This window comes from Apium graveolens, chromosome 7, assembly GCF_009905375.1.
Source record: "Apium graveolens cultivar Ventura chromosome 7, ASM990537v1, whole genome shotgun sequence".
NCBI classification, from domain to species: domain Eukaryota; kingdom Viridiplantae; phylum Streptophyta; class Magnoliopsida; order Apiales; family Apiaceae; genus Apium; species Apium graveolens.
The window spans coordinates 205,828,347-205,851,767 of NC_133653.1; positions in this window are offsets into that span (position 1 = coordinate 205,828,347).

Here is a 23,421-nt window from a genome sequence, read left to right on the forward strand (position 1 = left end):
AATAAATTAGTCTGAGTCTCTGAGGGAACGAACTAGAAAGTATTCTATATTACTTGCGAACGCGTATACTTGCGTGAATATTAGTGCGTGATTTCGTCCTAACAAGAACCAAGGATTTAATAGATCTAATCAGAGGACGGCTGGTAGTAGCCCATGATGGACATAAGAAGTATGTTGATTTGACACGAAAGGACAAAGAATAGGAAGTAGGGGACCTAGTGATGTTATAGGTATTCCCTTGGAAAGGATGGATGAGGTTCGGAAAGAAAGAAAAGCTAAGCCCACGAATTGTTGGACCCTTGGATATATTAAGACGTATTGGGAAATTAGCATATGAGCTAGCCCTACCCCCGAACATGTAGCAAGTTCATAACGTGTTCCATGTATCAATGTTAAGGAAGTGTAATTCGAATGTCAGACAAATAGGGGCATATGAGCGCATAGACATGCAACCAGACATAACCTATATGGAGCAACCAGGAAGGGTTATAGATTGAAAAAGGAACAAGTGCTTAGGAGAAGGGTTATCAAACTAGTCAGAGCTTGATGTTAGAACCACAATGTGGGAAAATTTACTTGAGAGTTAGAAAGTGCAATGCTAAGAGAGTATCCCTATTCATTTTCTATCTAATTTCGGGACGGAATCCTTTTAAGGAGGGGAAACTGTAATAACCCCAATTTTTGGAAATTTTTGAAACCCTGATGAATAGTAACTTTTGCTGATGATGCTGATTAAGAAAAATTATCAGACCACACTATATAGGAGTACTATTATGAAAATTCTAAGATCGTATTAGTATTCCATAAAGTAAATAAGTGTATGTAAAGATCGTGAGAATCCAAATTCGAACACTTTGATTTTTTCCCGAAAATCCACCAGATACCGAAAGAATTGAGTATAAGGTAACATGATTAAAAGGATTTAAATTCAAGGATTATAAGAGGGGATTATAAAAGGAATATAAAATATTGATAAAGGGTAGGGAAACCCAAATAATAAGACCCCGGATATGATCCCTCGAACGATAAACGTGAACGAAAGTTAAGCGAACCGTATAACAGATCAGCGATCATTAGCCAAGTAATTAGGAGTTAATCAAAGGGGTTAGTGGATGATGATGTCATCACACTAACAAGAGGAAGACAAGTGTAAAAAGATGACATAAGTAGATGACATAAGCATGACCAAATGGGAAGGGTTGGTTGCTTGATTGTGAGCCACACAATTTTTACCATGGTAAAAGGTTAATTAACAAACAAAAAGGAAGCAACCAAGCAAACACATTCATTTCTCCCCCCCCCCCATCTCCTTGCTCACGGTTTTTTGAAGAAAAATAAGAAGAAAATTTCCAAACCCAAGATCCACTCAATCATAATTCAAGAGGTTTGTTTCCTTGGATTCTATATTTCATAACTAAGAAGAGCAAGTAGTTTGAGTGCTTGAATCCAAGGTTTGCTAGCTCAAATAAATCATTTTAGTTTAGGGTGAATAGTAACTTTCAAGAACAAATTTTTGATTATTGATTTTATTAGTAAGGTCAAGGTAGCTTAAGCATAGATTAAGGCTTCCATGGGCATTCCAAGGATCTTTCATTGATTAAAAGCTTCAAGGAAGGTATAAAACTTCAAACCCTAGTTTTACTTTGAATATTTAGGAGTGGTTTTGATTAATATAGTTCATGAGAAGCATGATGCTTGTGTGTTTAAAGTTTAGTTGAGTTTGTAGTGATTGGATTTTAATTGAGGTGTTGATGATTGTTAATGGAGGAATAGTAGTTTAAATGTTTAAGCATGAATTGAACCTTGTTTGATTTAGTAGTTTGGTTGAATTTGAAGATAGTATGATATTGGATTAAATTGAGATTCTTGGGCTTATTATGACTGAAATCAGTAGCATTGATGTATATCTTGAGTTGTTGTTTATTGGTAGTTGGATTGATATGATTTGGAATGGTAAAATTTGGGAAATCGCGTAAACATAGCCGTCGTAATGCCCGATTTACCTTAGACTGTTTTGTTCTTAACTTCAGGACCCATGAACTCACTGTTAGGTTCTGACCATTGCTATGTTTAGATAGTTCATGTTACGAGCTTCGTTTTGATGTGTGGTTCGCTTGAATCCGATGTACGATTTAGGAGAAACGACCGTTTTAAGTAACGATATTTCGTGAACGAACCATTACCCCTCTCCTTACTTTGAAACCTTGGTTAAGGCTCTTAAATGACTAGTTGGAGTATGAAATAATTATGTAAAGTGGATTAGGCAGTTGGTAGAGTACTCGCAAAAGAATCGCCTTAAAATTCTTAATGGTTAATTTATTAAAAATGGTAGAGCTGAGGGTACTCGAACGACTTATATGATTCGTTAAGCTTAGAATTGACCGTAAGCGAACGTTAGGGTTCAATTGGTTAAAGTCTAGTTTCTTAAGCGACCGGGGTTTAATTCCGACTTATGTTGTTGTTCATAGGTTATCGGACCCACTCTAAGCTTAAGTCTATCCGGGAACACTCAGGTAAGTTTTCTACCCGTTATACTGTTGTTGTGATGTATATATGTATATGCATTATCTTGTGATAGATGCATGATGGTTATTAGCAAATCTTACGATATATTGGAGCATGCAGATATGGTTTATATGCATGCCTATTTCGTAATCTTGATATCTAATTGTTGATTCAAATGCTTATAAGTTGCATAATACCTATGCTAGAGATAAGCAGTAGTTGCGTATACCCTTGGTATAGGGGACCCAAAGGTGAACAATTTCTAAACCAGGAGACGATGTTTTCGAGTATATTATATATATATATATATATTTATATATATATATATATAAGATATAGTTTTCAAAACTATTAATCGAATAAGGTTTATTCGATAACTTTATTTTATTTAATGAATATTATTTTGAATATTTATTCGAGGACTTATGACTTCGTTTATTTTATTTAATGAATATTATTTTGAATATTCATTCGAGGACTTATGACTCCGCTTATTTTATTAAATAATATTCTTTATTTTATTAAAGAATAATGTTTCGATAATCAAACTTATTTTCGATTATTCAAATAAAGATCGTACTTTCGTATAAGTATATCTTTGGTTATTTATTATTCATTTCAAGTATAAGTTTTAAAACTTCTACTTCAATTATTTTTATAAAGATTATCCTTTATGGGAATATTATTTAAATAATAATATTCAGATATTTTCTAATATATCGGGACTGATTTATTTCATTAAATCAGCATTACTCCAAACATTCTTAAAAAAAAAATCCGAGTCTTCAAAATGATTTTTAAAGGTTAGGGCGGATCCCAAAACTCATTTTTTTTATATTTAAGATCTTCCTTTCGAAGGGGATTTAAATACTCACTCAAAACCTGAGAGATCCGGCTCTGTGGTGTATTTTATATTCACAACAAGATTGTTGTTTTGATAAAAGAGTTTTTGATTACTTACCCAACACTCGGGAAGTAAAATTCTTGGAACAAGTTAATCCATTAACAGGCATCGCCTGGGAAATATCGGTGAGTTTTCCTTTCCAACTAGATACGACTTCTTGGTAGAGCCGTATCAACAAGTTTCTACTTGGGGAAAGGGGGGACGAGCTTTACGTTTCAGAGTCATGTATTTCATCTGAACAAGGAGTGGCGTAAGTGGTCGAGTGGCGCCGACCCAGCCTTATTATATTGGCCCAAATGGCCTGGAAGTTCCGCTAAGACGGTCCATTCCTTAGGAGTCCAGGGTTTGGTTGACAAGTAAATCCGACTGTTCTCCTCTACATGTAGAAAATGGTGGGGTTGCACTACCGCGACTGATCATCGTAAGTGGTCTTCCTGGTGCGGCAAACTCCCGTAATGAGTTCATCATCCAATTGGCTATTTCTGCAACACTACCCAGAACACTTCAATAGAAAGGCTATGGCTGGGCGATTGTTGAGTGTTGGCAGGGTCGAGTTTTTAAAATGATGTTTTCATCAAATGAAGTATCTCGTAACTTCATTTCATTTTGATGATATTTCAAAGATTGATTCTATACAAGTTTTGTCGTGTAGCTTCATCTATAGGATGAACTATTTATACCTTGAACGGTGGTAGTTCAAGTAGTATTCAGAAAAAGATATAAGTATATTGGAGTATCTTGTAACTTCATCTTTTCAACTTATATCTAGTTAATGATTATCTTATGAATGACAAAGGTTTTCAGAAAAACGTTGAGACAAGGTTAGATATATGAGATCACCTTGCAACGATATTTTTATACAGTTATAAACTGGAACTCTGTGTATATTATACATGTCAGAGGATTTCAAAGATTGTGAAAAGTATATATGTATATATATACTGAATATTTTGCGACTTGGTCACGTTAAGATATCAACTTGGTTCTTTTCTTCTTGACCAAGACTTTCATGAGTACTATGAGAATGCTCATATATTGTTAATTATTATACATATTATTTCGGTGGACTTGTTGCTCACCCTTGCTTTCTTCTTTCATCACACAACAACAGATAGACAAGATGAACAGGACCTAGCTCCCAATTTGTGAGCGGATAGGAAACGTTCCGTAGTTTCTTGTAGGCGTTGATGCTGCTGTAGCTGAGGTAGGAAGTACCAATAGGCTAGGCTTTCAACTTCTGATGTACCGGACTTATGTATCTATATGGATTGTAATAATGGCAAAGAAATGTAAATTTATTCAGAAACCCTCTTGAGGTGTAATGGCTTATAATGTGGAATAAAATGACTTGTGTTATTTTTGGTATTCATTTCTGAGACTATAACTTGTGGTGTGTGTATGTATATTGTGGGGTCACAGTACGCAGTAGTTGGTTGACTGTTAAGATTAAGTATTGATAAGGGAAATGGAACTCGTGATAACCCGAATCCCCGACCCCGGATTTGGGGGTGTTACATATACCTCTTCATCCAGCTTTCCATTCAGAAAGGCACTCTTGACATCTATTTGATAAACTTTAAAGTTAGAGAATGCTGCAAATGCCAGAAATATCCTGATGGCCTCTAGTCTAGCCACTGGAGCATAGGTTTCATCATAATCAATGCCTTCAGCTTGAGAATACCCTTTAGCTATCAGTCTTGCTTTGTTTCTTGTAACCACACCATCTTCATCTAGTTTATTCCTGAATACCCACCGAGTACCAACAGTTTTCTTGTGTGTAGGTCTAGGTACCAGTTTCCAGACTTGTTGATGTTCAAACTGATTGAGTTCATCTTGCATAGCAATCACCCAATCTGGATCAGTCAGTGCTTCCCCAATCTTCTTAGGTTCCATCTCAGGAAGAAATCCTGAGAACAAATACTCATTTTGAGTAGAACGTCTAGTTCTGACTCCAACATCTGGATCACCAATAATCAACTCAAAAGGATGAGCTTTATTCCAGACAGTCTGTCTTGGAAGATTTGATCTTGATGATTCTCCTTGATATTCATTGGGATGTTGTGTCCTACTAGTTGATCCTTCAGCATCTCCCCCTGAGTTGTTGCCATGTTGACTTGAAGATTCTCTGTCAGTAGCAGTGGTATCTCCATTGTTACCAAAGTTTCCATCACCATTACCTTGAGTATCATCATGATTAACAGGTTCTTCACCAACAACAACCTCAGGTTCTTGATCATGTTCTGATTCTGAATCTGACATATCATCAAACTTCAGTTTCTCAGAAGGATCTTCAGTTTGGATACTAGGGAGTTTAGTGTCATCAAATGTAACATTGACACTTTCAGTTACTTTGTGTTGATCAATGATATACACCATGTATGATCTTCTTCCATATCCAACAAAAATACCCTCATATGCCTTTGCCTCGAATTTACCACGACGATCATCTCCATCCTTGAGCATGAAGCATCTGGCACCAAATACATGAAAGTATTTGATAGAAGGTTTCTGTTCATTCATAATCTCATAAGGATTTTTCATGAAGTCTTTGTTGATTAGAGTTCGATTCTGAGTATAACATGCAGTATTGATAGCTTCAGCCCAAAAGTACATTGGAAGACTTGATTCACTTAACATCGTTCTTGCAGCTTCAATCAATGTACGATTCTTCCTTTCTACCACTCCATTTTGCTGAGGGGTTCTAGGAGCTGAAAATTTTCTGGTAATCCCTTTGTTTATACAGAATCCATTGAGAAGTGAATTCTTGAATTCTGTTCCATTATCTGACCTTATTGCTCTAACAGGGACATTAGAATCTAACTCGATCAACTTGATATGATCAATCACAACTTGTGGTGTTTCATCCTTAGAGTGAAGGAATAAAACCCACGTATACTTGGAATAGTCATCAACTATCACAAGACAGTAACACTTCTTTGACATCGAAAGAACATTAACTGGTCCAAATAAATCCATGTGCAATAATTACAGAACACCAGTTATGGAGGATGTGTTAGTGCCTCTGTGACTTGCTTTCTTTGACTTTCCTTTCTAGCAAGCCTCACACAGTCCTTCTGGGGAGAATTCCAGCTGAAGCAGACCTCTGACCAATTCTCTTTTGACAAGAGAATTCATTTTTTTGAAATTGAGATGAGAAAGTCTCTTGTGCCATAGCCAACTCTCATCTGACGATGCCTTTGCATAGAAACAATTGACTTCAGGATTGCTTCCAGAGTTCATGTCAGCTACGAACAGATTTCCTTTCCGGATTCCCATCAAGGAGGGTTTTTCATTTTTCTTGTGCAGAATATGACACTTCAGCTTGTCGAATAAAACATTGTAGCCGTTGTCACATAACTGACTAATGCTAAGCAGATTGTGTTCAAGTTCTTGCACAACATACACATTTTCAATGATAACATTTCCAGCTAGCAAACAGCCATTTCCCTCAGTTAAACCTTTGCTGTTATCTCCAAAGGTGACCACTGGGCCAGCTTTCTCAACCATATTTGATAGCAGGGCTCTATCTCCAGTCATATGTCTTGACGATCCGCTGTCAAGAGTCCACACTACCGGTTGTACCTGTTTAATGCCCTGCAATACAAATGGATTAGACCTTCTTCGGAACCCAAGCTTGGTTGGGTCCGGCATACTTGTAAAATTGGCCTTTATCAGGCAAAACAACATTCTTAACTTTAATGTTCTCAACTTTCTCGATGACTGGACATTTGACCTTGTGAACAGCCTTGATAAATTTCTGTTTAGGCTTAGGCACAAATGTCTCCTTTCTAGCTTTAGGAGGACTAGCAGTCTTAGACCTATCATGTTTCCTATTATTCACATGTTGACGAGGAGTAGTCTTATCATTAGAAATATGCTTACCATTAAAATAAGCATACATCAAATTAAAAGCACAAGACATACAATCAGGAACACCACATGCTTTATGAGAGGGATTAACAATAGGCAACTTATGCATGGTAGACATGGCATTTGTGTTATCCAACTCATGTGTGTCTGAGTTAGTCTCAGTTGCTTTCACAACTTTGACTGGAACCTTTGACACACTTGACTTGGAAACAGCTTTCTCATTAGCAAGATCTTCAGCACGGATTTCTTCTTGAATAATAAATGAGGTCTCATCAAATGGTTCAGCAATTAATTCTTTATAGAGGGGTTCATCAACACCCTTAAGCACATGTGGTACTTCCCTACCTTTAGCACAGACATGAGGAGGGGAGTTTATGCCAAATTTTCCAATAGCAACATTGTAATCATAACCTATTCCAGATGTTTGATTAACAGCTTGCTTATTGTAAAACTCTTTGGACTTCGAACAAGAATTAAAGTAAGCTTGGACCTTAGCCTCAAGACCGATGATCTTGTCTTTGAGAATAGTTTCGAGTTGTCTATAACAGTCAACTCTATTCTTTAGAAAAGATACTTGTTCTTTTAATTTATCTTGATTAATGTGCACAAGTCTTAATTCATTGACCTCTTTCTCAAGGTCTTTGATTTGTTGATTTAACATTTCATTATCACGACGAGCACAATCTAAGGAACCTCCTAGATGATAAACTAATTCAGCACCAGTAAATTTTACCTCTTTTCTTGACGATGAGGTGTTTGCATCACTAGCCATGAGAGCAAGATTCCCAACTTCTTCATCTTCACTGTCAGTATCATCCCAGCTTCTTCCCTTTGCCAGGTAAGCCCTTTCAGATTTACTCTTCTGATTAGAATCATAAGAGTTCTTCCAAACTTGTTTTGGCTTCCTGCATTCTGTGGCAAAGTGTCCCAACTCATTGCAGTTGAAGCATCGAATGGTGCTTCGATCAACCATCCCTGTTTTGTACCCACCACTGCTGGTGTTAGAGGATGAAGATCCACCTTTCTGGAATCTGTTGTAGTTGGACTTGTACTTGAACTTGGGATTCCTCTTGAATCTGACATTGAAGAATCTCTTGACAATCAGGGCCATTGACTCATCTTCCAATTGCTCCAGTTCTTCCAAGGAATAAAAATCATCTCCTGATTGATTTGTAGTAGGAGGATTAAATTCTGCTACTATCACATTTTCTTCAACCTTGGAAGACTGTACCATTCTTTCTGACTGTTGAGATTGTTGTTGATATTGTGGTTGTTGTTGTTGTTCTTCAGCTACTAGAGCAGTAGACGTGCTGACCACTCTTTTTTTCCCGTAGACTTCCTTCTGCTGAATCTGCTCCAAATCATAGATTTTTAACACACCATAGAGCCTTTCCAAAGAAATCTCACTCAAATCTCTTGCTTCTCTTATGGCAGTGATTCTATGTTCGAGATGAGTTGGCAGTGTTAAAAGGAACTTTTTGTTGACCTCCCTGATTGAATAGTATTTACCATTAATGTTCAGGTTGTTGATCAATGCATTGTACCTCTCAAATACTTCAGTGATTCCTTCTCCTGGATTGGATTTAAAGTATTCATACTCAGAGGTTAGGATTTCTAACTTGTTCTCCCTAACTTCCTATGTGCCTTCATTAATCACCTCAATAGTTTCCCGGATGTGTTTGGAATCTTTACAGTTCATCACATGTCTATTCATCAAGGGATCAAGGGAATCTACTAAAATTAATTGAAGGCTAGCATCCAGGGAGGCTTCTTCTTTTTCAGCAGGAGAAAAATCCTTAGGATTCTTTACATAAGTTCTAGCTTTGGTAATCAGCACATCATTTTCTATTACCTCTGGTTCAATAACCATCAGAATTTTTGGACCCTTCTTTAACACTTCCAGATATTTGGAATTTGCAACTTGTAAAAACAATAGCATCTTCTTCTTCCACATAACATAATTTTCTTTATCGAATAGTGGAATTTTAACGGTTCCAACTTTTTGTGTAGTCATTATGAATTTTTGAGTAAATAAAAATTCAAGGAGTGAAAGAATCACAAAAGTCTAGGATCTTGATTTGTTCGTTAATCAGAAGGCTCTGATACCAATTGTTAGGTCTCAATATGTTTGTAGAAGGGGGGTTGAATACAAACAATACCGTTTAATCGAATAAAATGCGGAATAAAAAAGTGAAACAAAATTCAAGTTAAATAAAACTATTATTAAACTTGAAAGGTGTTACAACAACGGTATCGTTTACAAGGGATTAATCTCAAATAAATTATTCCAAATCTAGAATAAATTCGACATGAACTTTTTCTATTTTTGTAATAAAAATGATCAAATGCTAAATGCAATTTGAGATTAAGTTCTAGGGATTTTGATCCGCTAGATAGTTACACAAGAACAAGAAAAGGATTTCTAGTGGATTAGATTTAACAAAGAATACTAGAAATAAATGATCTGTGAAATTGCAATAAGTTCTCTGCAGTTTTCTTTTGTTCTGTGTTCTGCTGTGTTTGATATTCAATGCACTGCTTCTTTTCAAAATCAGCTTCAGTTCTTTTATATTAAATCAATCCTTGATTTAACTGGCAAGATAATCCTTTCTGCTTAGCATGACAATCCTTTTAACTGGTAGGACTTTCGGTAGGACTATCCATTGTACTGATAGAACTTTCGGCAAGACAATCTAAATGAACTAGCATGACTTTCGGTATGACTATTGATTGTCATACCGATTGTCTTGCTAATACAAAAGATAGTCTTGCTGGATTAAAACAGATTTTAATCAAATAATAATTCTGAATTAATTAATCAATTAATTCAATTAATCAATAAATTAATCTTTGCAGATTTAATTTATTCTCTTAATTAAATTATATGACTTAATTAATTAATAGAGAATTAATACTAATCTTGAGCAGCAACCTTTTTTCTGAAAATCTTCTGAAAATCACTGTCAATTATGAATCAATTCCACCACTTCAATGTTGACACTCGATGTACTGTCTGGTTCATGAGTGACTAACTTTCGTGACATTTCTTCATGCCTTGACTTTGATACTCTTGATTTTCTTCAGACTAAATCCTTATAATTAATTGATACCCTGACGAGATCTCTGTCACTTGATTAAATCCACAATCTTGATTTATATCGCTGAGGCTTGATCAATTTCTTGAGCTTCTTCCAGTGAATTAAGTCCTCAAGTCTGTAGATGAACAATGTTACTTAATCCTTTGACATATGTTACTTTGAGATCTCTCTATGACGATAGAACCACTATTTACTTGTTACATCCATATTTGAGTTGAGTTAAATCCTCGAATAAACAAATAGGCTATGACATATGCCTTTCAGAAATCTCCATCTTGCAGTCCTTCAATCTTTTTATCATCAAACACAACATGTATTGATTCCACAACAATGTTGGTTCTTAAATTGTAGACTCTATATACTTTTCCCACAGCATATCTAACAAAAATTCCTTCATCTGCTTTAGCATCAAACTTCCTATGTTGATTAGTTTGATTCTTCAAGATATAACATTTATAGCCAAAGACATGAAGAAAATTTAGAGTTGGTTTCCTGTTCTTGAATAATTGGTAGGGAGTCATGCATTTTTCTTGATTCACCAAAGAGATATTTTGAGTGTAGCAGGCAGTGTTCACAGCTTCAGCCCAAAAGTATGTTGGTAACTTTGATTCTTCAAGCATTGTCCTTGCAGCTTCAATAAGGGATATGTTCTTTCTTTCTACCACTCCATTTTGTTGTGGAGTCCTTGCTGCAGAAAATTCATGCATAATCCCAGTTTCTTCACAAAATGATCTCATCACAGAATTCTTGAACTCAGTTCCATTGTCACTCCTGATTCTTCTTACTTTAAAATCAGGATGATTGTTGACTTGCCTTATGTGATTGATGATGATTTCACTAGCTTCATTTTTAGACTTTAGGAAATATGTCCAAGAGAAATTTGAGAAATCATCCACAATTACAAGGAAAAATCTTTTCCTTGAGATGGACAACACATTGACTGGTCCAAACAAATCCATGTGTAGCAATTTCAGAAGTTCTTCAATTGTTGAATCAAGCTTCTTTCTGAATGATGCTTTGATATGCTTTCCTTTCTGACAAGTATCACACAATCCATCCTTAGAAAACTCCACTTGAGAAATACCTCTAACCAGTTCTTTCTTTAAAAGCTCATTCATGGTTTTGAAGTTTAGATGGGATAGCTTCTTGTGCCATAGCCAACTTTCATCTTGACTTGCTTTACTGAGAAGACAAGTAATAGATTCTGCATTTAATGAGTTGAAGTCAGCTTGGTACATATTTCCTTTTCTCACTCCAGTGAGAACCACTTTGTTGCTCCTCTTGTTTGTCACAACACAGGCTTCTGAATTGCCATTGTCACAAAGCTGGCTGATACTCAGCAAATTATGCTTGAGACCATCCACTAGAGCAACCTCCTCAATGATGACATTATCTTTAGAAATCAAGCCATATCCCACAGTATAACCCTTGATGTCATCTCCAAAAGTAATACTTGGGCCAACTCTCTCCTTGAACTCTGTGAGCAGGGTAGAATCTCCAGTCATGTGTCTTGAACAACCATTATCCAAGTACCACAGATTCTTTCTGTTTCCCTGCACACATCAAAACCAAATCAAGTTGATTTTGGTACCCAAGTTTCCTTGGGTCCTGCCTTGTTAGCTTTCTTCTTTTGTTTCTTAGGTTTTATCTAATTTGACTTGGGGATATCAGATTCATCCTTAGTCATCTGAGTTGGACCTTAGAAACTAGTCATTAAAATAGAATTATCATGCACATTTTGATTAACAGGAAATGGCATGCTATTTGCAAACATGTTATTCCAGTAGGGCATGCTAAATGGCATTTGAGGCATACTAAATGCAGCATAATAAGGATTAGGTACAAATGGCATATTAGCAAATTGTGCATTCATATTCTATGCAGACATAGAATTCATAGGCATAGAAGGCATAGCACTCATGTTGGAAAAAGAAGGTGGTACAGATATGGGAGTAGGCATGACAAGTTTGCAATTAACAGATAAATGATTAGCACTACCACACTTAACACAAATTTTTCTTGGAGCATACTTATCAGGTGTGTAGTTGTTATGTTTGTTAATTTCTACTTTCCCATTTCTATTGTTTTTTCTTTTAGCTTCTGTTTTAACCTCAATCTTTTCTAATCTGTCGTTCAATTGCTTGATGGACACATGACCAACATTCACTTTCTTCTCCTTCTTCACTTGACTTGATTCTCCTGAAATAAAGTTTTTGGAAACTGATCCATATTTTTCATTTAACTTGGCAAGTTTGGCTTTACTCACAGGTTTGCTCACAGCCGACAGATGAGGATTTATGTCACTCGACGGATAACCTTTTTGATTATCCGACGGATGACTCTCATCATCCGTCGAGTCCACATCTGTTAGCAATCCTTCAACCAAATTGGATTCCAGCTTCTCTTTACTCTTTTTCCAGGCTGCATCACAGAAGGACTCAATACCTTGACCTTTGGTGATTTGAGCATGGACATCTCTAGATGATTTCCATGCCTTAATCACCTCCTGTTCTCGTTCAAGGTGCTCTTCAAAATCTCTTCTTTCTTCAAGGACTCAGTTAATTCATCCTTAGCAATCTTACATTCTATTCTCAATTTTTCAAATTCAATAAACTGAGACTCTAGCACATTATTTCTCTCACTTAAAAACAATTTTTTTTTTGATTTTAGCATTTTCCTTAGTGAGGGACTTAAGTGTAACACGCAAATGATATAATTCTATAGACATGTCATTTATTACATCATTACACTCAGCTTTAGATAAATGTGCAAGGTTAGTGGTGATTACCTGATTACTTGAAGAACTTTTCTTTGTTTCATCAGACTTGGTCATTAGGGCTAGGTTGACATAGCTTGTATCTTCATCTAGTCCAATAGCTGCCCAGTCATTTTCTTGTGTTATGAAAGCCCTTTCTTTTTGCTTGAGCAACTCAAAATACTTCTGTTTATAATCAACACGCTCAAACTTTTTCTTGGAATCTGACTTTCTGCATTCATTTGCAAAATGACCACCTAAGCCACATTTGAAACATTTGAATTTTGATTTATCCACCATGTTTTTATTTGGCTTAGCAGCTCCAAAGTTCTTTTTGAACTCGAGCTTGGAAAACCTCCTGGATAAGAATGCTAAGTGTTCATAAATATCATCCATGTCATCTTGACTCAATGGATCTTCATTATCAGCTACCAAGCCTTTTCCCTTGCTTTCACAGACCTTTGATGTAGATACAACAACTTTCATCTTCATCTCCTTCTCTTTCTCTAACTCAGCAACCAGTGCAATGGACCCTCCTTTCTTTCTCCATTTCTCCATTCTTTCATCTTGCTCTATTTCAAGCTCATAAGTCTTTAGAATACCATACAGTCTCTCTAGTGTAAACTCCTTGTATTCTTGTGAATTTCTCAAGGAGACTGTCATTGGTTTCCATTCTTTTGGAAGGGATCTCAGGAATTTGAGGTTATAATCTTTGGTTTGGTAGACTCTTCCATGCAGTTTCAGAGCATTTAGTAGCTTTTGAAATCTACTAAAGATATCAATGAGAGTTTCACCTTCTTCACAATGGAAATGCTCATATTGATGAATTAGTAACTGCATCTTATTTTCTCTTACTTGTTCAGTGCCATCACAGATTATTTGAATGGTATCCCAAACTTTCTTGGCTGTCTTGCAGTTAATGATGCTATCAAACATGTCACCATCAACTCCATTGAACAGAATATTCATGGTCTTCTTGTCTTTCCTGACTTGTTCAATATCAGGATCTGACCATTCATGCCTTGGCTTGGGAACTGATGGCTCATTTCCAGTTGCAGCTCTCATTGGTACATGAGGAATCTTTACCTTCCAGTGATGGTAATTATCTTTGTCCAGAAAAGCAATTTTGACTCCAACATCCTTCTTGTTCATCTTGCTGTTTGTTGTGATCTTTAAACTCTTTGTGCTTCAAGAGCTTGCTCTGATACCAATTGTTAGTCCCTAACTAAGCAACAAAAATTACAGAAGGGGGGTTGAATATAATTCTAGTAAACTTTTTCTGAATTACAAAATGTTCTAACTCAAACTATATATATAAGTGTTTTGATTTGCAAGGTGCGGAATCACAAGTTAAATAAATCAAAAAACACAAAGTAATTAAAAACACAAGTCTTTAAAAACTTTCTGGTGGATTTGAAAGTATCCACCATATATATATATATATATATATATATATATATATATATATATATATATATATATATATATCGAATTAAGAACTCTGTGAAGAATAATTGCCTCATAGCTGCTTTACAAGTGAACAAACAAACTACAAAGAAATTATTAACAGTTACAGCTTTTTCTATTTCTCTTCTAAAAGTGTTTACTTAGTTGTTTGTTCTACTAGCTACACTTGGTTTTTATACCACCAAGTTTACATGGTAATAAGACAGGATAATAAAATAAAACTATCAAGTCAAACTCCATGCTGCTTCACTACTCTATTCTAGCATCTTTGAAAATCTTCTTAACTTGCATGGAAATGGTAATGCTTCTTTGTTCTTCATTTTCTGTTAAACAGGCTGCCACATTTCTTTTGCAAACACCCAATGCATGTGACTGTGTTGTCACTGTCAACAGACATTTGAACTGATGATCCGTCGGGTACATGCTTGTCATCCATCGGGTAGCTTTATTGATCATCCGTCGGGTAGCTATTTGACACTTGACTTCATTTCACTTATACAGAATTACAAGACATCTTATATTTACAATTAATCAACCTATTCTGCATATCTAATAAGAGTCAACATGACTCATATGCTACTACAGAATCTATACAAAGTTGTTTACAGAAATGAGTTACAATACTTATTATTACATAAGCTACTCACTCGATGGATGACAAATCCTCATCCGTCGGGATTATAATTGAGTCATCCATCGGGACTATATTTGATCATCCGTCGAGTGCTACATTTTTCACTAAGTTAAATCTACTAAGGTGTTTTGTTAATTTAATCATCAAGTTCACAACGAATTCCCAACAAGAAAAATCTACAACTAATGAAACACATGATTCAACATCTATCGAGTTGCAAAATGCTTAATCCGTCGGGAGATAATCTGCTTTATCCGTCGGGAGACAATCAGCTTCATCCGTCGGGACACAAAATACATCATCCGTCGGGTCATTAAGAGGAGCTGAAAGTCAGAATAGGTCACTTACAGAAAGTTCCCCTTTCTCAAATCAAAGATTCACAAACTCAGGAGGAGTTTCTAATAATCAAAACTCAGTCACACATCAAGACAACAATGATGCCTCTTCATCTAGAGTTAATCTACCTCAATAAATAAAATGGACTAAGGATGACCCCTTTGAGCTCATCATTGGTGATGCATCTTCTAGAGTTCAAACAAGGAGAGCAACTCAAGAAGAATGTCTATATAGCAGCTTCCTATCTAAGGAAAAACCAAAGAAGGTAGAAGAAGCTTTGTTGGATCCTTATTGAATTTTAGCTATGTAGGAGGAGCTAAACCAATTTGAAACGAATAAAGTATGGAAGCTGGTACCCAAGCCTAAAGGAAAGAATCCAATTGACACCAAATGGGTATTCAGAAATAAGATGGATGAAAATGGCATAGTAGTCAGGAACAAAGCTAGATTGGTTGCTAAGGGCTATTATCAACAAAAAGGAATAGATTTTGATGAAACTTTTGCTCTTATTGCAAGACTTGAATCCATCAGAATTTTCTTAGCCTATGCAGCCCATGCCAATTTCAAGGTCTATCAAATGGATGTCAAAAGTGCTTTTCTAAATGGAGATTTGGAGGAGGAAGTCTATGTCAGTCAACCTCCTGGTTTTGAAGATCCAAATTTTCCAGAATATGTTTACTATATTTTAAAATCACTTTATGGACTGAAGCAAGCACCTAGAGTCTGGTATGACACTTTATCAAAGTTTCTTTTGGAAAATCACTTCACAAGAGGTACTGTTGATAAAACTTTATTCTTCAGAAATGTTAATGGTTCTAGTATACTTGTTCAAATTTATATGGATGATATTATATTTGGCTCTACAGATGAAAAACTTTGCAAAAAGTTTGCCAAATTGATGCAAAGTAAGTATGAAATGAGCCTGATGGGAGAACTAACTTACTTTCTTGGTTTGCAAGTTAAGAAAGGTAGTGATGGAATATTCATTAGTCAAACTAAATACATTCTAGATCTTTTAAAGAAGTTTGATCCAATGGATTGCACATCTGCAAAAACTTCCATGACCACTGCAACTAAGCTTAAATTAAACACTACTGAAAAGTCTGTGGATATTTCAAGCTACAGGGGCATGGTTGGCTCACTTCTGTACTTAACAGCTAGTAGGCCAGATATAATGTTTGCTACTTGTCTTTGTGATAGATTCCAGGCTGATCCTAGAGAATCTCACTTAGTAGCTATTAAGAAAATTTTCAGATATCTCAAAGGAACACCAAAACTTGGCATTAAGTACCCTAGAGATTCTGGTTTTGATCTAAGTGTTTATTCAGATACAGATTATGCAGGTTTTAAAATAGACAGAAAAAGCACAACAGGAACCTGTCAGTTTTTAAGGAACAAGCTTGTGTCCTGGTTCAGTAAAAAGCAAAATTCAGTTTCTACTTTACAACTGAAGCTGAATATATTTTTGCTGGTAGTTGTTGTGCACAGATTTTGTGGATGAAAAATCAATTGTTGGACTATGGTCTACAAGTGGATAGAATTCTCATTTTCTGTGATAACACAAGTGCAATTGTCATCACTGAAAATCCAGTGCAGCATTCTAGAAAAAAGCACATAGGCATCAAGTACCACTTTATAAGGGAACATGTGATGAATGGTACTGTGGAACTTTATTTTGTTCCAAGTGAAAAGCAGCTTGCAGACATATTTACCAAGCCACTTGATGAATCCACCTTTTCAAGTTGGTAAGTGAGTTAGGTATGCTTAACTATTCCTGAATCATTTCAGATATTTTTGTAAGTTTTAATGCAGCCAGAAATTTAATTGATTTTTCTGTTTTGGATAAAATTTTGGCTAAGTAAAAATTTACATCCCGACGGATGCTCATTATCCATTGAGTTTGCTCATCCGTCAGAATACTATTTGTTAATAAAAATTAATTATTTTTCTGGACTATTTTATAACTCGACGGATAACTGATTTATCCTCATCCATCGAATTGTCTCAACCCTAGCCGTTAAAACTCTGAACATTATCCATCGAGTATACTTACAGTTTGTAAGCATGACACGGCGGATAAGTGACAGAATTTTTACAGTTTATTTATTTTTAAACAGCTATTTTGGGCTATTTTGATTGGTTACTTTATTTCTCTTTATTATTTTTGTCAGTTTATTTCTGAGATAGTATAAAAGCAGAATTCAGTTTTATTCTACTCTTTTATCATTCTCAATTCAATTGCTCTAACTTCCTTTCTTCTCCAAATAAAATATTCTCTCTGCAAATTACTCAGTCTCTAACAATGGCACCACTCGTCAAAATCATGTCTCAAACTGGATATATATACGAAAAGAACAACTTCACAACCCTTGTAATCAAGGAGATTCAACAGTCTAGAGAGTTTCACAAAATGATGGACTTTGTGAAAAGCTGTAAACTCAACTATGCAATGTTGGAATCTCCCACAATCTACTGTGAGGTTGTAGAGGAGATATGGACAACTGCAGTATACAACTCTACTGACAAGACCATCACTTTCACTCTCAAAGGTAAATAGTTTTGCATTAATAGTGACATTATCAAATCATGCTTTAGAATTCCTGATAATACTGCTATTGTTCCACACACAGAAACATATATAGTTAACATGCTAAATTCCATGGGCTATGCACTTTCCACTTCTAAGTTAAGTGAAATTAGGAGGTTAGGTCTTAGAAAGGAATGGAGCTTTTTGTGTGATGTGGTCACTAAGGTATTTTCTGGTAAGATTAGTAACTTTGATTCTGTTAACATTTTTATGCTTAACATGCTTTATATGCTAGTTACTGATAAGTACTTTAATTTCAGTGACTTGATCATGTTTGAGTTAGGGTATAAGTTAGGAGAACTGAATAAGAGAGGTAAAAGTGTCTACTATGCTAGATTTTTTATGATGCTTGCTAACCACCTCATTGAGAACATTATAATTGAGAACCCAACCAACAAGTTGAATTGTTGGGTTCAAGAAAGAAGGATTATTGCAGATCTCAATAAGACAAACCACCACAAAGAGGTGCCTCTCCTTTATTTTCTAATCATGGAGGGACCTCAGGTAAGTGAGGTAAGTTCTACTGTCTCAACTTTTCCAACCTCACACACTTATTTGCCTTCAATATAACAATGACATCTGTGTCAATGACCCAACAGATGCCTACCCAAGCTACTAAACCACAAATTTTAAAATCCAAGTCTAAGAAAGCCCCCTCTGGTTTCTTTCAAAAGAAACCAGTTGCAAAATCCACTAAAACCAAAGAGGGGAGTGTGAAGGAGGGTAAGCAAGGTGAGGGACAGGGTAAAAATCAAACAAACCCTAAGGATAAGGCTGGTGAGAAGAGTATACCCAAACCTAGCCACACCATAGTTTTCCAACAAACTGTGGTTGTTAATAAGGAAATAAGCTCAATTCGAGTTTCATCCTCCCAAAAGGATGTTACTATTGAAACAAGCTCCCAACCAGGAGCACAGGCCAAGAGGGGTAGGGACACTAGCTGACCACAAACTTATGCTGGAAAGAAAAGATCAAAAACCCTTGGGGATGCACAGGGCACACACATAGTGCAAACTGGTGCTAAAGACCCAGTCACTGCACCATCTCAAAGTCAGATTGATGTGGCTCCAATAAATGTGGAGTTACAGCCACAATCTCTAATAACTGAAGCACCTGATACACCAAATTCTCCCACACACTCACTGGATATTGACATGATAAATACATCACTTCCAAATTCTCCATCTTTAACTCTTGTGGAGAAGCCAAAAATCCAAGCAAGTGAGTATAATCTTTTAGATGATTTGTTGGCTCATTTTCCATTTCTTTCTGAGTCTGTTGAGACATCTGTGCCAAAATTTTCATCAATCTGCACAAAATCTACAATAGTCTCCACTCCAAACTCATTCATTTCTTCTATCCCGATGGATATTCATCATCCGTCGAGTAGTGATTGTATCCCGACGGATAAGCCTAACAGCAGTCATCTGTCGAATAGCCAAACTACTATCTCGATGGATATTCCTTATTCGTCGGGTGTCTCTACATAACTTAAAATTTCTTTAATACTCACAAGTGCAGAAGACTTAGTAGTGGTACAATCACTCTTAGGGCTGAGGGAAGGGAGTGAGTTGAGTGAGAGGCTGGGTTGCTCCCAGGTAAAAGGAGAGAATAAGAGTGAATCCACGCAATCCATTTCTTCAGGACTGGAAAATATGAGTGAGAGAAGTCCCACTTTAGATGGTGAAGGTGAGGGTGTGAGGGTAAGAAGCCAAAGGGAGCCCTTGATGCAAAAAGAGAGAGATCATGAGAGAAAATCAGGTACAGGAGTAATAAGGATGAAATCCATTGCAAGTGAGTCAATGAGTGTCAATGATGCAGAAAGAGAAAACCTATTTCAACAAGAATATCAAGCTGTCATAGATACTATTTCCCTGGATGCGGAGACATTTACTCATTTTGTTACAGCTTACCAAACTCTAGCTGTGCAGGGCAATGAGGAGGCTGAAAGGATGTTAAATTTGGTGCACACTACACAATCTCTTCAAAGAGCAAAAGATGCAATCACTGCTATACCTTCCACCACTTGCAGTGATTTTGAACTAGCTGAAGACTCATTTGGGGATGCGGGTGGGGGTGATGAGGAAGACAGCATGAGCACAGGGGGAGATGCAGATATTCCTTCCTGGATGTTAACAAAAGAATGTTCCTACTCACATCTCCAATCAACACTATTCAAGCTGATCCATGACACCCAAACAGCCATTCAAGCATCTACTAATGTCAGCACAAAGAAGCTACTCACAGCTCACCTTGAAGCACTCCAACTGCATAAAATTCAAGCTCTCCAACACAGTCAGAGTGTGAGTTTTCAAGCAAGAAATTTCTGAAGTAAAACAAAATTTCATAACAAGGTTGGATGCTAGAATTCCTGAAACCACCATGACTGAAATAGCTCAAAAGCTAAGGAAGGAAGCTGATCTCAATAGAAAAGTTGAGGCCATGGACTCAAGATTATCTGATGTAGAGAAGTCAATGGCCAAGATACTCACTAATCAAGAAACTCAGACTGCTCTACTCCAATAATTGGTGGCTTCTCAACTCCCTCATAATGCTAACAAAAAGGGGGAGAAAGGCTCAAGTGAGGGGTGAGAAACAGCTCAACATACAAGTCAGCAAAGTAATTGTGCCAACAATTGCTTTCGCAAAGCCACTAGTCATGGACAACATTGACATAATAAATCTGGCAGCAGCAAAACTAAACACAGATGACAAACTGTTAAAGATTGATATAGCAGCAGCTGAGAATGAGTTAAAAGAAAAATAGAGGAAAATAGATGCAGAAATTCAACAAAATTTTGGGCCAATTCAGAAGCCAGACAAAACATTCATTCATCACTCTCAAGTCAAGAACATCTCTGTGAATGAAATGAGTATGAATTATCTGGAAAAGGCCAAACATCTTGCATCAAATTTCCAAAAGCAGATCTAATCATGAGGCCTAAAAGGAATTACTAAAAGTTCTCAGAAAAAAATCCTATGGATATTGTGTATGAGACACCTAGGCCAGATGAGAAGAAGCTGTTGGCTAGGTCAATTGCCTTTTACAAAGATCCAGCTGATTCAGCACTCAAAAAAAGATTAGCCAAGATTTACAGAAATGGTAAGGAAATTTGTGTGGTGGCTGGACACCCCATGTTTGTGGAAGCTAAGAAGGAAGAGAAAGAAAGAATCAGGAAAGAAAAGAAGCAAGCTGCTCTGGATGCTAAAAAGCTTAAACAAAAGAAGAAGCAAGCTGCTATCTTGGCCAAGTTTGAAGCTGTAAAAACCACAACAGAAATTCCTGCACAACCAACTGTAATTGTTGAACCTAAGGGTCAGAAAGTGCAAGAAGAACCATAACAGAAAAGAAGATTCAGATATAAGCTCCATTCCAAGAGAAAATTGGACTTTAGTGATGAAGAAATGGAAGACAATATTCCTAAAAAGTCCATAACTTCAACTCAAATATCAAAACCCTCAGTGGTATTTGAAGAATTCAAGGTGGTGGATCCAACTAGGAATATTCATGGTGAGCCCATAATTCCAAAGGATGGGCCAGTGGACTGGGATAGTTTGCCAATTCCTGAGCTGAACTTTCCTATCTTCAAGCCAAAGAAGACAAAGATTAGAGCTAGCAAGAAAGTGAAACCAATGACTCTTAGATCCAAGACCCTAATCAAACCTCAATCTACAGTCAATATGGAAAATATGTTATATATCAGTGACATCAAGGAGTTCTCTGACATAAACCTCTACTTAGATGAGTTGGAAGAAGTGAGAGGAATTGATGCTCATAGACATCTCCCTGAAAGGCTGGTATTCAAATACAAGGGAGGAAAAGAGATCATATAGCCATTTCACAGGATCCTTCTAGAAATCCAATCTGTTCTAATAAAGATCTACTCATCATTCAAAAAGAAATTTGGGTACAATGTGACTGCTAGAAGATTAGTTCTAAAGAAGATTGAGGAACTGATGAGTAATAAAGCCAAATATGCACTTCCAAAAACTCTGTCAATTCCCTTCACAGGAAAGAGAGTGCATTTGAGGCCTTATTGGTTGATGGAATTCATGGATGAAAAGGGACTTGGAAGATTTTTCAGATTGGAGGACCAGTTGAGTATCTCTAGCAATGAGACTTTATTGAAAATGCAAGGAATGCTAGATCTCTCAGAAGCTGATGAACTTGAATTCCACAGACAACTCCAAAACCGGATAGAAGAGAACAACATGAGGCTTGGGAAGAAACCTAGACAATCAAGGAAATAGACTTATCTGCTCAGACTAGAGGAGCACTTTGATAATGATTGTGAGCTATTCTTTGTATACTTTGCATTGTTCAATTTTCAGTAAATATTGCAGCACTTATTAGTTTTATCTACTATTTTCAATCTGTAGTCTTAGAGTGTTTTGTTATTATCAAGTTTCTCTTAATTTATGGCTACAATTCCAGTAGACATAAATTTGGGGAGATTGTTAGGAATATATTGTGAACTTGATGATAAATTATACAAAACACCTTAGTAGATTTAACTTAGTGAATTTTGTAGCACTCGACGGATGATCAAATATAGTCCTAACGGATGATTCAATATAGTCCCGACGGATAATGATTTGACATCCATCGAGTGAGTAGCTTATATAATAATAAGTATTGTAGCACACTTCTGCAAACAACTTTGTGTAAATTCTGTAGGAGCTTATGAGTCATGTTGACTACTAGTAGATATGCAGAATAGGTTGATTAATTGTAAATATGAGATGTCTTGTAATTCTGCATAAGTGAAATGGAGTCAAGTGTCAAATAGCTACCCGACGGATGATCAACAAAGCTACCCAACGGATGATCAATAAAGCTACCCAACAGATGATCAACAAAGCTACCCAACGAATAACAAGCATTTACCCGCCGGATAACAAGCATGTCCGCGAAGTCTTGAATTCGTGGACGAGCCTTGGGCCTTTGTAGTTGGGCCTCATCGGCGGACATTCCTAAAGCTAGCAGTAGAAGATGGTTTCCAGTAGGTTTCCTACTGGGCCACGGGACAAGCGATCTGAGCCCGTTAGGTTTCTTGTTCCCCAAGAACTACGTTGGCTTAATAGGGATACGTAGGAAAATTGCAAGGGGTCGGAAGCGAGAGCCATAAGGAGCCACCACCAATCCTAAGCAATCCCGGCCCCCAATTCATCACAACCACCATACTCCAGCGACTTTTCCAGCGAAGAACCACCATCGTAGATCTTGATTCCGGTGACGAATCTCAAACTTTGTTGTTACGAAAT